Genomic DNA, 13,442 nt, shown 5'->3' on the forward strand with positions numbered 1-13,442 from the left:
ATTTTAAGAATGTAGGTCCTGTAAATCATGAATGAAAAGAGAGAACACAACTTTCTATTTATACTATGAATTTCCAACGGTTTGAAAAATTGATGAAGCAATAGTTATAAGAATGTCAAAAATTGTTACCAAATAGCATATCTTAGATATATCATTTTTCTTTGTGAAGCTTTTGAGCATCATGTGGTGCTGTGGCTTAGTTGGTTAAAGCGCCTGTCTCGTAAACAGGAGATCCTGAGTTCAAATCTCAGCAGTGCCTTTCATTTATTTTCATCATCTCAGAACATAGTTTGTTGTTAATTCATCACAAAAAGACACGTGAATGCTTCAGCAGCCTTTACCCTTTCTCACATGTTCAGTAAAATGTACCACATTTCTAGATACAGTCCAAATCAGAAACACAAAAAAATGCAATATTCCCCTTTTTTAATATCAGTTTTTTTGTAGAAGTAAATTGATGCCAAGGTAACTAGAAAAGAATTCCAGAAATTGGCAATATTCATGTCTGAGCAATCTCCAGAAACAATATGGTGACCAGTCAGAGGAAATGTTTAAACAAAAGTCAGTAACAATGTGAGTTTCTCAAGATAAATGGATAGACAATTTAGTCATCAGAGTTTGGAGAGCAATAGAAAATAATGGATTATGTATTACTTAACATAAACAATATTGTGTTAGGAAAGAAATTCCAGAAATCAATCTTTCCATTTATTGAGCAAGCTTCCAGATAAAATGTTAACATTAATTCTATCATTGAGATCTCATTTTTTCATTTCACGACTACTTTTTAACTGTATGAGTACCAACAAAAGACTGACTTTAATTTCCCAGGGATGACTACATTAATAACAACGCCATAATATCTATTACAATAAAGCATATTAACAAGTGACTTGGACAAGACATTGTATGAATGTAGGGCCTGTATATACAAAATAAAGGAGAGAAAAGCATTACATAACTTACTGTAAGTTTCCAACTGTTTAAAGAATTAATAAAATACTTGTTTCAAAAAAATATATAAAAATAATAAAAAATATTATACTTTAGACATATAATTTGTCATTATACATAAGGCAGTGCAAGTGGCACTGTGGCTTAGTTGGTTAAAGTGCCTGTCTAGTAAACAGGAGATCTTGAGTTCAAATCACAGCAGTACCTTTGCTTGATACCTTTTTATCACACCAGTATGTAGTTTTTTGTTGATGCATAACAAAATAAGATGTGTAAAACCTTTATCTGCTTTCACTTTGGCACATTTGGTCACCAATGTAAAAAAGTTTAAAGATGCCATCCATGTCAGAAGATGACAAACAACAAAACTTCACCCTATTTCAATATTAGTTAATTTGTAGAAATATGCCTATGTTAAGGTAAATATATGAATTTTTACAAAATAGCCTTCATCATATTGGGTAACTGCAAAATTAATTTGGAGTACAGTCAAAAGAGAATAACACAGGAAGTGTTAAAATGTCTGTAAAAAAGTAAGTTTCCCAAGGTACAGTAATTTGAGAGTCAGTTTAGTCATCATAGCTAGAGAATCATTGACATTTAACCCATATTTATTTCCATAACATCCTTAAAATTGTGTTAGGAAAATACTTCTTGATGAAAAGCTAAAATTCTCTTGAAAAAGCATAAATAAAGAATGTTCACCATAATTCTGACTTTTTAAAACAGAGTTCTTAATTTTACTACATGTTTTTGTTTTCTGAATATCAAAAATTAATTGACATTTATTCCCATGTAGCATTACTTACAGAGAAATCAATAAAAGTGCTAAAAAATATATTAGAAAATTACTTCGACAAGATATTTTAAGAATGTAGGTCCTGTAAATCATGAATGAAAAGAGAGAACACAACTTTCTATTTATACTCTAAATTTCCACCGGTTTGAAAAACTGATGAAGCAATAGTTATAAGAATGACAAAAATTGTTACCAAATAGCATATCTTAGATATATCATTTTTCTTTGTGAAGCTTTTGAGCATCATGTGGTGCTGTGGCTTAGTTGGTTAAAGCGCCTGTCTCGTAAACAGGAGATCCTGAGTTCAAATCTCAGCAGTGCCTTTCATTTATTTTCATCATTTCAGAACATAGTTTGTTGTTAATTCATCACAAAAAGACACGTGAATGCTTCAGCAGCCTTTACCCTTTCTCACATTTTCAGTAAAATGTACCACATTTCTAGATACAGTCCAAATCAGAAACACAAAAAAATGCAATATTCCCCTTTTTTAATATCAGTTTTTTTGTAGAAGTAAATTGATGCCAAGGTAACTAGAAAAGAATTCCAGAAATTGGCAATATTCATGTCTGAGCAATCTCCAGAAACAATATAGTGTCCAGTCAGAGGAAATGTTTAAACAAAAGTCACTAACAATGTGAGTTTCTCAAGATAAATGGATAGACAGTTTAGTCATCAGAGTTTGGAGAGCAATAGAAAATAATGGATTATGTATTACTTAACATAAACAATATTGTGTTAGGAAAGAAATTCCAGAAATCAATCTTTCCATTTATTGAGCAAGCTTCCAGATAAAATGTTAACATTAATTATATCATTGAGATCTCATTTTTTCATTTCACGACTACTTTTTAACTGTATGAGTACCAACAAAAGACTGACTTTAATTTCCCAGGGATGACTACATTAATAACAACGCCATAATATCTATTACAATAAAGCATATTAACAAGTGACTTGGACAAGACATTGTATGAATGTAGGGCCTGTATATACAAAATAAAGGAGAGAAAAGCATTACATAACTTACTGTAAGTTTCCAACTGTTTAAAGAATTAATAAAATACTTGTTTCAAAAAAATATATAAAAATAATAAAAAATATTATACTTTAGACATATAATTTGTCATTATACATAAGGCAGGGCAAGTGGCACTGTGGCTTAGTTGGTTAAAGCGCCTGTCTAGTAAACAGGAGATCCTGAGTTCAAATCACAGCAGCGCCTTTGCTTGATACCTTTTTATCACACCAGTATGTAGTTTTTTGTTGATGCATAACAAAATAAGATGTGTAAAACCTTTATCTGCTTTCACTTTGGCACATTTGGTCACCAATGTAAAAAAGTTTAAAGATGCCATCCATGTCAGAAGATGACAAACAACAAAACTTCACCCTATTTCAATATAAGTTAATTTGTAGAAATATGCCTATGTTAAGGTAAATATATGAATTTTTACAAAATAGCCTTCATCATATTGGGTAACTGCAAAATTAATTTGGAGTACAGTCAAAAGAGAACAACACAGGAAGTGTTAAAATGTCTGTAAAAAAGTAAGTTTCCCAAGGTACAGTAATTTGAGAGTCAGTTTAGTCATCATAGCTAGAGAATCATTGACATTTAACCCATATTTATTTCCATAACATCCTTAAAATTGTGTTAGGAAAATAGTTCTTGATGAAAAGCTAAAATTCTCTTGAAAAAGCATAAATAAAGAATGTTCACCATAATTCTGACTTTTTAAAACAGAGTTCTTAATTTTACTACATGTTTTTGTTTTCTGAATATCAAAAATTAATTGACATTTATTCCCATGTAGCATTACTTACAGAGAAATCAATAAAAGTGCTAAAAAAATATATTAGAAAATTACTTCGACAAGATATTTTAAGAATGTAGGTCCTGTAAATCATGAATGAAAAGAGAGAACACAACTTTCTATTTATACTCTAAATTTCCACCGGTTTGAAAAACTGATGAAGCAATAGTTATAAGAATGACAAAAATTGTTACCAAATAGCATATCTTAGATATATAATTTTTCTTTGTGAAGCTTTTGAGCATCATGTGGTGCTGTGGCTTAGTTGATTAAAGCGCCTGTCTCGTAAACAGGAGATCCTGAGTTCAAATCTCAGCAGTGCCTTTCATTTATTTTCATCATCTCAGAACATAGTTTGTTGTTAATTCATCACAAAAAGACACGTGAATGCTTCAGCAGCCTTTACCCTTTCTCACATGTTCAGTAAAATGTACTACATTTCTAGATACAGTCCAAATCAGAAAACACAAAAAAATGCAATATTCCCCTTTTTTAATATCAGTTTTTTTGTAGAAGTAAATTGATGCCAAGGTAACTAGAAAAGAATTCCAGAAATTGGCAATATTCATGTCTGAGCAATCTCCAGAAACAATATGGTGTCCAGTCAGAGGAAATGTTTAAACAAAAGTCAGTAACAATGTGAGTTTCTCAAGATAAATGGATAGACAATTTAGTCATCAGAGTTTGGAGAGCAATAGAAAATAATGGATTATGTATTACTTAACATAAACAATATTGTGTTAGGAAAGAAATTCCAGAAATCAATCTTTCCATTTATTGAGCAAGCTTCCAGATAAAATGTTAACATTAATTCTATCATTGAGATCTAATTTTTTCATTTCACGACTACTTTTTAACTGTATGAGTACCAACAAAAGACTGACTTTAATTTCCCAGGGATGACTACATTAATAACAATGCCATAATATCTACTACAATAAAGCATATTAACAAGTTACTTGGACAAGACATTGTATGAATGTAGGGCCTGTATATACAAAATAAAGGAGAGAAAAGCATTACATAACTTACTGTAAGTTTCCAACTGTTTAAAGAATTAATAAAATACTTGTTTCAAAAAAAAATATAAAAATAATAAAAAATATTATACTTTAGACATATAATTTGTCATTATACATAAGGCAGTGCAAGTGGCACTGTGGCTTAGTTGGTTAAAGCACCTGTCTAGTAAACAGGAGATCCTGAGTTCAAATCACAGTAGTGCCTTTGCTTGATACCTTTTTATCACACCAGTATGTAGTTTTTTGTTGATGCATAACAAAATAAGATGTGTAAAACCTTTATCTGCTTTCACTTTGGCACATTTGGTCACCAATGTAAAAAAGTTTAAAGATGCCATCCATGTCAGAAGATGACAAACAACAAAACTTCACCCTATTTCAATATAAGTTAATTTGTAGAAATATGCCTATGTTAAGGTAAATATATGAATTTTTACAAAATAGCCTTCATCATATTGGGTAACTGCAAAATTAATTTGGAGTACAGTCAAAAGAGAATAACACAGGAAGTGTTATAATGTCTGTAAAAAAGTAAGTTTCCCAAGGTACAGTAATTTGAGAGTCAGTTTAGTCATCATAGCTAGAGAATCATTGACATTTAACCCATATTTATTTCCATAACATCCTTAAAATTGTGTTAGGAAAATACTTCTTGATGAAAAGCTAAAATTCTCTTGAAAAAGCATAAATAAAGAATGTTCACCATAATTCTGACTTTTTAAAACAGAGTTCTTAATTTTACTACATGTTTTTGTTTTCTGAATATCAAAAATTAATTGACATTTATTCCCATGTAGCATTACTTACAGAGAAATCAATAAAAGTGCTAAAAAAATATATTAGAAAATTACTTTGACAATATATTTTAAGAATGTAGGTCCTGTAAATCATGAATAAAAAGAGAGAACACAACTTTCTATTTATACTCTAAATTTCCACCGGTTTGAAAAATTGATGAAGCAATAGTTATAAGAATGACAAAAATTGTTACCAAATAGCATATCTTAGATATATCATTTTTCTTTGTGAAGCTTTTGAGCATCATGTGGTGCTGTGGCTTAGTTGGTTAAAGCGCCTGTCTCGTAAACAGAAGATCCTGAGTTCAAATCTCAGCAGTGCCTTTCATTTATTTTCATCATCTCAGAACATAGTTTGTTGATAATTCATCACAAAAAGACACGTGAATGCTTCAGCAGCTTTTACCCTTTCTCACATGTTCAGTAAAATGTACCACATTTCTAGATACAGTCCAAATCAGAAACACAAAAAAATGCAATATTCCCCTTTTTTAATATCAGTTTTTTTGTAGAAGTAAATTGATGCCAAGGTAACTAGAAAAGAATTCCAGAAATTGGCAATATTCATGTCTGAGCAATCTCCAGAAACAATATGGTGTCCAGTCAGAGGAAATGTTTAAACAAAAGTCAGTAACAATGTGAGCTTCTCAAGATAAATGGATAGACAATTTAGTCATCAGAGTTTGGAGAGCAATAGAAAATAATGGATTATGTATTACTTAACATAAACAATATTGTGTTAGGAAAGAAATTCCAGAAATCAATCTTTCCATTTATTGAGCAAGCTTCCAGATAAAATGTTAACATTAATTCTATCGAGATCTCATTTTTTTCATTTCACGACTACTTTTTAACTGTATGAGTACCAACAAAAGACTGACTTTAATTTCCCAGGGATGACTACATTAATAACAAGGCCATAATATCTATTACAATAAAGCATATTAACAAGTGACTTGGACAAGACATTGTATGAATGTAGGGCCTGTATATACAAAATAAAGGAGAGAAAAGCATTACATAACTTACTGTAAGTTTCCAACTGTTTAAAGAATTAATAAAATACTTGTTTCAAAAAAATATATAAAAATAATAAAAAATATTATACTTTAGACATATAATTTGTCATTATACATAAGGCAGGGCAAGTGGCACTGTGGCTTAGTTGGTTAAAGCACCTGTCTAGTAAACAGGAGATCCTGAGTTCAAATCACAGCAGCGCCTTTGCTTGATACCTTTTTATCACACCAGTATGTAGTTTTTTTGTTGATGCATAACAAAATAAGATGTGTAAAACCTTTATCTGCTTTCACTTTGGCACATTTGGTCACCAATGTAAAAAAGTTTAAAGATGCCATCCATGTCAGAAGATGACAAACAACAAAACTTCACCCTATTTCAATATAAGTTAATTTGTAGAAATATGCCTATGTTAAGGTAAATATATGAATTTTTACAAAATAGCCTTCATCATATTGGGTAAGTGCAAAATTAATTTGGAGTACAGTCAAAAGAGAATAACACAGGAAGTGTTAAAATGTCTGTAAAAAAGTAAGTTTCCCAAGGTACAGTAATTTGAGAGTCAGTTTAGTCATCATAGCTAGAGAATCATTGACATTTAACCCATATTTATTTCCATAACATCCTTAAAATTGTGTTAGGAAAATACTTCTTGATGAAAAGCTAAAATTCTCTTGAAAAAGCATAAATAAGGAATATTCACCATAATTCTGACTTTTTAAAACAGAGTTCTTAATTTTACTACATGTTTTTGTTTTCTGAATATCAAAAATTAATTGACATTTATTCCCATGTAGCATTACTTACAGAGAAATCAATAAAAGTGCTAAAGAAATATATTAGAAAATTACTTTGACAAGATATTTTAAGAATGTAGGTCCTGTAAATCATGAATAAAAAGAGAGAACACAACTTTCTATTTATACTCTAAATTTCCACCGGTTTGAAAAATTGATGAAGCAATAGTTATAAGAATGTCAAAAATTGTTACCAAACAGCATATCTTAGATATATCATTTTTCTTTGTGAAGCTTTTGAGCATCATGTGGTGCTGTGGCTTAGTTGGTTAAAGCGCCTGTCTCGTAAACAGGAGATCCTGAGTTCAAATCTCAGCAGTGCCTTTCATTTATTTTCATCATCTCAGAACATAGTTTGTTGTTAATTCATCACAAAAAGACACGTGAATGCTTCAGCAGCCTTTACCCTTTCTCACATGTTCAGTAAAATGTACCACATTTCTAGATACAGTCCAAATCAGAAAACACAAAAAAATGCAATATTCCCCTTTTTTAATATCAGTTTTTTTGTAGAAGTAAATTGATGCCAAGGTAACTAGAAAAGAATTCCAGAAATTGGCAATATTCATGTCTGAGCAATCTCCAGAAACAATATAGTGTCCAGTCAGAGGAAATGTTTAAACAAAAGTCACTAACAATGTGAGTTTCTCAAGATAAATGGATAGACAGTTTAGTCATCAGAGTTTGGAGAGCAATAGAAAATAATGGATTATGTATTACTTAACATAAACAATATTGTGTTAGGAAAGAAATTCCAGAAATCAATCTTTCCATTTATTGAGCAAGCTTCCAGATAAAATGTTAACATTAATTATATCATTGAGATCTCATTTTTTCATTTCACGACTACTTTTTAACTGTATGAGTACCAACAAAAGACTGACTTTAATTTCCCAGGGATGACTACATTAATAACAACGCCATAATATCTATTACAATAAAGCATATTAACAAGTGACTTGGACAAGACATTGTATGAATGTAGGGCCTGTATATACAAAATAAAGGAGAGAAAAGCATTACATAACTTACTGTAAGTTTCCAACTGTTTAAAGAATTAATAAAATACTTGTTTCAAAAAAATATATAAAAATAATAAAAAATATTATACTTTAGACATATAATTTGTCATTATATATAAGGCAGTGCAAGTGGCACTGTGGCTTAGTTGGTTAAAGCGCCTGTCTAGTAAACAGGAGATCCTGAGTTCAAATCACAGCAGTACCTTTGCTTGATACCTTTTTATCACACCAGTATGTAGTTTTTTGTTGATGCATAACAAAATAAGATGTGTAAAACCTTTATCTGCTTTCACTTTGGCACATTTGGTCACCAATGTAAAAAAGTTTAAAGATGCCATCCATGTCAGAAGATGACAAACAACAAAACTTCACCCTATTTCAATATAAGTTAATTTGTAGAAATATGCCTATGTTAAGGTAAATATATGAATTTTTACAAAATAGCCTTCATCATATTGGGTAACTGCAAAATTAATTTGGAGTACAGTCAAAAGAGAATAACACAGGAAGTGTTAAAATGTCTGTAAAAAAGTAAGTTTCTCAAGGTACAGTAATTTGAGAGTCAGTTTAGTCATCATAGCTAGAGAATCATTGACATTTAACCCATATTTATTTCCATAACATCCTTAAAATTGTGTTAGGAAAATACTTCTTGATGAAAAGCTAAAATTCTCTTGAAAAAGCATAAATAAAGAATGTTCACCATAATTCTGACTTTTTAAAACAGAGTTCTTAATTTTACTACATGTTTTTGTTTTCTGAATATCAAAAATTAATTGACATTTATTCCCATGTAGCATTACTTACAGAGAAATCAATAAAAGTGCTAAAAAATATATTAGAAAATTACTTCGACAAGATATTTTAAGAATGTAGGTCCTGTAAATCATGAATGAAAAGAGAGAACACAACTTTCTATTTATACTCTAAATTTCCACCGGTTTGAAAAACTGATGAAGCAATAGTTATAAGAATGACAAAAATTGTTACCAAATAGCATATCTTAGATATATCATTTTTCTTTGTGAAGCTTTTGAGCATCATGTGGTGCTGTGGCTTAGTTGGTTAAAGCGCCTGTCTCGTAAACAGGAGATCCTGAGTTCAAATCTCAGCAGTGCCTTTCATTTATTTTCATCATTTCAGAACATAGTTTGTTGTTAATTCATCACAAAAAGACACGTGAATGCTTCAGCAGCCTTTACCCTTTCTCACATTTTCAGTAAAATGTACCACATTTCTAGATACAGTCCAAATCAGAAACACAAAAAAATGCAATATTCCCCTTTTTTAATATCAGTTTTTTTGTAGAAGTAAATTGATGCCAAGGTAACTAGAAAAGAATTCCAGAAATTGGCAATATTCATGTCTGAGCAATCTCCAGAAACAATATAGTGTCCAGTCAGAGGAAATGTTTAAACAAAAGTCACTAACAATGTGAGTTTCTCAAGATAAATGGATAGACAGTTTAGTCATCAGAGTTTGGAGAGCAATAGAAAATAATGGATTATGTATTACTTAACATAAACAATATTGTGTTAGGAAAGAAATTCCAGAAATCAATCTTTCCATTTATTGAGCAAGCTTCCAGATAAAATGTTAACATTAATTATATCATTGAGATCTCATTTTTTCATTTCACGACTACTTTTTAACTGTATGAGTACCAACAAAAGACTGACTTTAATTTCCCAGGGATGACTACATTAATAACAACGCCATAATATCTATTACAATAAAGCATATTAACAAGTGACTTGGACAAGACATTGTATGAATGTAGGGCCTGTATATACAAAATAAAGGAGAGAAAAGCATTACATAACTTACTGTAAGTTTCCAACTGTTTAAAGAATTAATAAAATACTTGTTTCAAAAAAATATATAAAAATAATAAAAAATATTATACTTTAGACATATAATTTGTCATTATACATAAGGCAGGGCAAGTGGCACTGTGGCTTAGTTGGTTAAAGCGCCTGTCTAGTAAACAGGAGATCCTGAGTTCAAATCACAGCAGCGCCTTTGCTTGATACCTTTTTATCACACCAGTATGTAGTTTTTTGTTGATGCATAACAAAATAAGATGTGTAAAACCTTTATCTGCTTTCACTTTGGCACATTTGGTCACCAATGTAAAAAAGTTTAAAGATGCCATCCATGTCAGAAGATGACAAACAACAAAACTTCACCCTATTTCAATATAAGTTAATTTGTAGAAATATGCCTATGTTAAGGTAAATATATGAATTTTTACATAATAGCCTTCATCATATTGGGTAACTGCAAAATTAATTTGGAGTACAGTCAAAAGAGAACAACACAGGAAGTGTTAAAATGTCTGTAAAAAAGTAAGTTTCCCAAGGTACAGTAATTTGAGAGTCAGTTTAGTCATCATAGCTAGAGAATCATTGACATTTAACCCATATTTATTTCCATAACATCCTTAAAATTGTGTTAGGAAAATAGTTCTTGATGAAAAGCTAAAATTCTCTTGAAAAAGCATAAATAAAGAATGTTCACCATAATTCTGACTTTTTAAAACAGAGTTCTTAATTTTACTACATGTTTTTGTTTTCTGAATATCAAAAATTAATTGACATTTATTCCCATGTAGCATTACTTACAGAGAAATCAATAAAAGTGCTAAAAAAATATATTAGAAAATTACTTCGACAAGATATTTTAAGAATGTAGGTCCTGTAAATCATGAATGAAAAGAGAGAACACAACTTTCTATTTATACTCTAAATTTCCACCGGTTTGAAAAACTGATGAAGCAATAGTTATAAGAATGACAAAAATTGTTACCAAATAGCATATCTTAGATATATAATTTTTCTTTGTGAAGCTTTTGAGCATCATGTGGTGCTGTGGCTTAGTTGATTAAAGCGCCTGTCTCGTAAACAGGAGATCCTGAGTTCAAATCTCAGCAGTGCCTTTCATTTATTTTCATCATCTCAGAACATAGTTTGTTGTTAATTCATCACAAAAAGACACGTGAATGCTTCAGCAGCCTTTACCCTTTCTCACATGTTCAGTAAAATGTACTACATTTCTAGATACAGTCCAAATCAGAAAACACAAAAAAATGCAATATTCCCCTTTTTTAATATCAGTTTTTTTGTAGAAGTAAATTGATGCCAAGGTAACTAGAAAAGAATTCCAGAAATTGGCAATATTCATGTCTGAGCAATCTCCAGAAACAATATGGTGTCCAGTCAGAGGAAATGTTTAAACAAAAGTCAGTAACAATGTGAGTTTCTCAAGATAAATGGATAGACAATTTAGTCATCAGAGTTTGGAGAGCAATAGAAAATAATGGATTATGTATTACTTAACATAAACAATATTGTGTTAGGAAAGAAATTCCAGAAATCAATCTTTCCATTTATTGAGCAAGCTTCCAGATAAAATGTTAACATTAATTCTATCATTGAGATCTAATTTTTTCATTTCACGACTACTTTTTAACTGTATGAGTACCAACAAAAGACTGACTTTAATTTCCCAGGGATGACTACATTAATAACAATGCCATAATATCTACTACAATAAAGCATATTAACAAGTTACTTGGACAAGACATTGTATGAATGTAGGGCCTGTATATACAAAATAAAGGAGAGAAAAGCATTACATAACTTACTGTAAGTTTCCAACTGTTTAAAGAATTAATAAAATACTTGTTTCAAAAAAATATATAAAAATAATAAAAAATATTATACTTTAGACATATAATTTGTCATTATACATAAGGCAGTGCAAGTGGCACTGTGGCTTAGTTGGTTAAAGCACCTGTCTAGTAAACAGGAGATCCTGATTTCAAATCACAGTAGTGCCTTTGCTTGATACCTTTTTATCACACCAGTATGTAGTTTTTTGTTGATGCATAACAAAATAAGATGTGTAAAACCTTTATCTGCTTTCACTTTGGCACATTTGGTCACCAATGTAAAAAAGTTTAAAGATGCCATCCATGTCAGAAGATGACAAACAACAAAACTTCACCCTATTTCAATATAAGTTAATTTGTAGAAATATGCCTATGTTAAGGTAAATATATGAATTTTTACAAAATAGCCTTCATCATATTGGGTAACTGCAAAATTAATTTGGAGTACAGTCAAAAGAGAATAACACAGGAAGTGTTATAATGTCTGTAAAAAAGTAAGTTTCCCAAGGTACAGTAATTTGAGAGTCAGTTTAGTCATCATAGCTAGAGAATCATTGACATTTAACCCATATTTATTTCCATAACATCCTTAAAATTGTGTTAGGAAAATACTTCTTGATGAAAAGCTAAAATTCTCTTGAAAAAGCATAAATAAAGAATGTTCACCATAATTCTGACTTTTTAAAACAGAGTTCTTAATTTTACTACATGTTTTTGTTTTCTGAATATCAAAAATTAATTGACATTTATTCCCATGTAGCATTACTTACAGAGAAATCAATAAAAGTGCTAAAAAAATATATTAGAAAATTACTTTGACAATATATTTTAAGAATGTAGGTCCTGTAAATCATGAATAAAAAGAGAGAACACAACTTTCTATTTACACTCTAAATTTCCACCGGTTTGAAAAATTGATGAAGCAATAGTTATAAGAATGACAAAAATTGTTACCAAATAGCATATCTTAGATATATCATTTTTCTTTGTGAAGCTTTTGAGCATCATGTGGTGCTGTGGCTTAGTTGGTTAAAGCGCCTGTCTCGTAAACAGAAGATCCTGAGTTCAAATCTCAGCAGTGCCTTTCATTTATTTTCATCATCTCAGAACATAGTTTGTTGATAATTCATCACAAAAAGACACGTGAATGCTTCAGCAGCTTTTACCCTTTCTCACATGTTCAGTAAAATGTACCACATTTCTAGATACAGTCCAAATCAGAAACACAAAAAAATGCAATATTCCCCTTTTTTAATATCAGTTTTTTTGTAGAAGTAAATTGATGCCAAGGTAACTAGAAAAGAATTCCAGAAATTGGCAATATTCATGTCTGAGCAATCTCCAGAAACAATATGGTGTCCAGTCAGAGGAAATGTTTAAACAAAAGTCAGTAACAATGTGAGCTTCTCAAGATAAATGGATAGACAATTTAGTCATCAGAGTTTGGAGAGCAATAGAAAATAATGGATTATGTATTACTTAACATAAACAATATTGTGTTAGGAAAGAAATTCCAGAAATCAATCTTTCCATTTATTGAG

General features: G+C 30.3%; 13 non-coding genes across 13 annotated transcripts; all 13 read left to right on the forward strand.

Moving 5' to 3' along the window:
- The first annotated feature begins 185 nt into the window (after positions 1-185).
- TRNAT-CGU (transfer RNA threonine (anticodon CGU)) lies at positions 186-259 on the forward strand. Its single transcript has one exon. It is a non-coding gene; the product is annotated as a tRNA-Thr (tRNA).
- A 1,743-nt stretch (positions 260-2,002) lies between these two features.
- Positions 2,003-2,076, forward strand: TRNAT-CGU (transfer RNA threonine (anticodon CGU)). The gene has a single exon. It is a non-coding gene; the product is annotated as a tRNA-Thr (tRNA).
- An 828-nt stretch (positions 2,077-2,904) lies between these two features.
- Positions 2,905-2,978, forward strand: TRNAT-AGU (transfer RNA threonine (anticodon AGU)). Its single transcript has one exon. It is a non-coding gene; the product is annotated as a tRNA-Thr (tRNA).
- An 842-nt stretch (positions 2,979-3,820) lies between these two features.
- On the forward strand, positions 3,821-3,894 carry TRNAT-CGU (transfer RNA threonine (anticodon CGU)). Its single transcript has one exon. It is a non-coding gene; the product is annotated as a tRNA-Thr (tRNA).
- Positions 3,895-4,723: 829 nt separating this feature from the next.
- On the forward strand, positions 4,724-4,797 carry TRNAT-AGU (transfer RNA threonine (anticodon AGU)). The gene has a single exon. It is a non-coding gene; the product is annotated as a tRNA-Thr (tRNA).
- An 842-nt stretch (positions 4,798-5,639) lies between these two features.
- Positions 5,640-5,713, forward strand: TRNAT-CGU (transfer RNA threonine (anticodon CGU)). Its single transcript has one exon. It is a non-coding gene; the product is annotated as a tRNA-Thr (tRNA).
- An 826-nt stretch (positions 5,714-6,539) lies between these two features.
- TRNAT-AGU (transfer RNA threonine (anticodon AGU)) lies at positions 6,540-6,613 on the forward strand. Its single transcript has one exon. It is a non-coding gene; the product is annotated as a tRNA-Thr (tRNA).
- Positions 6,614-7,456: 843 nt separating this feature from the next.
- On the forward strand, positions 7,457-7,530 carry TRNAT-CGU (transfer RNA threonine (anticodon CGU)). The gene has a single exon. It is a non-coding gene; the product is annotated as a tRNA-Thr (tRNA).
- An 829-nt stretch (positions 7,531-8,359) lies between these two features.
- TRNAT-AGU (transfer RNA threonine (anticodon AGU)) lies at positions 8,360-8,433 on the forward strand. The gene has a single exon. It is a non-coding gene; the product is annotated as a tRNA-Thr (tRNA).
- An 841-nt stretch (positions 8,434-9,274) lies between these two features.
- Positions 9,275-9,348, forward strand: TRNAT-CGU (transfer RNA threonine (anticodon CGU)). The gene has a single exon. It is a non-coding gene; the product is annotated as a tRNA-Thr (tRNA).
- An 828-nt stretch (positions 9,349-10,176) lies between these two features.
- Positions 10,177-10,250, forward strand: TRNAT-AGU (transfer RNA threonine (anticodon AGU)). Its single transcript has one exon. It is a non-coding gene; the product is annotated as a tRNA-Thr (tRNA).
- An 842-nt stretch (positions 10,251-11,092) lies between these two features.
- On the forward strand, positions 11,093-11,166 carry TRNAT-CGU (transfer RNA threonine (anticodon CGU)). The gene has a single exon. It is a non-coding gene; the product is annotated as a tRNA-Thr (tRNA).
- A 1,745-nt stretch (positions 11,167-12,911) lies between these two features.
- On the forward strand, positions 12,912-12,985 carry TRNAT-CGU (transfer RNA threonine (anticodon CGU)). The gene has a single exon. It is a non-coding gene; the product is annotated as a tRNA-Thr (tRNA).
- Positions 12,986-13,442: the final 457 nt, after the last annotated feature.

The sequence above is a fragment of the Pseudophryne corroboree genome, chromosome 11, assembly GCF_028390025.1.
Source record: "Pseudophryne corroboree isolate aPseCor3 chromosome 11, aPseCor3.hap2, whole genome shotgun sequence".
NCBI lineage: Eukaryota > Metazoa > Chordata > Amphibia > Anura > Myobatrachidae > Pseudophryne > Pseudophryne corroboree.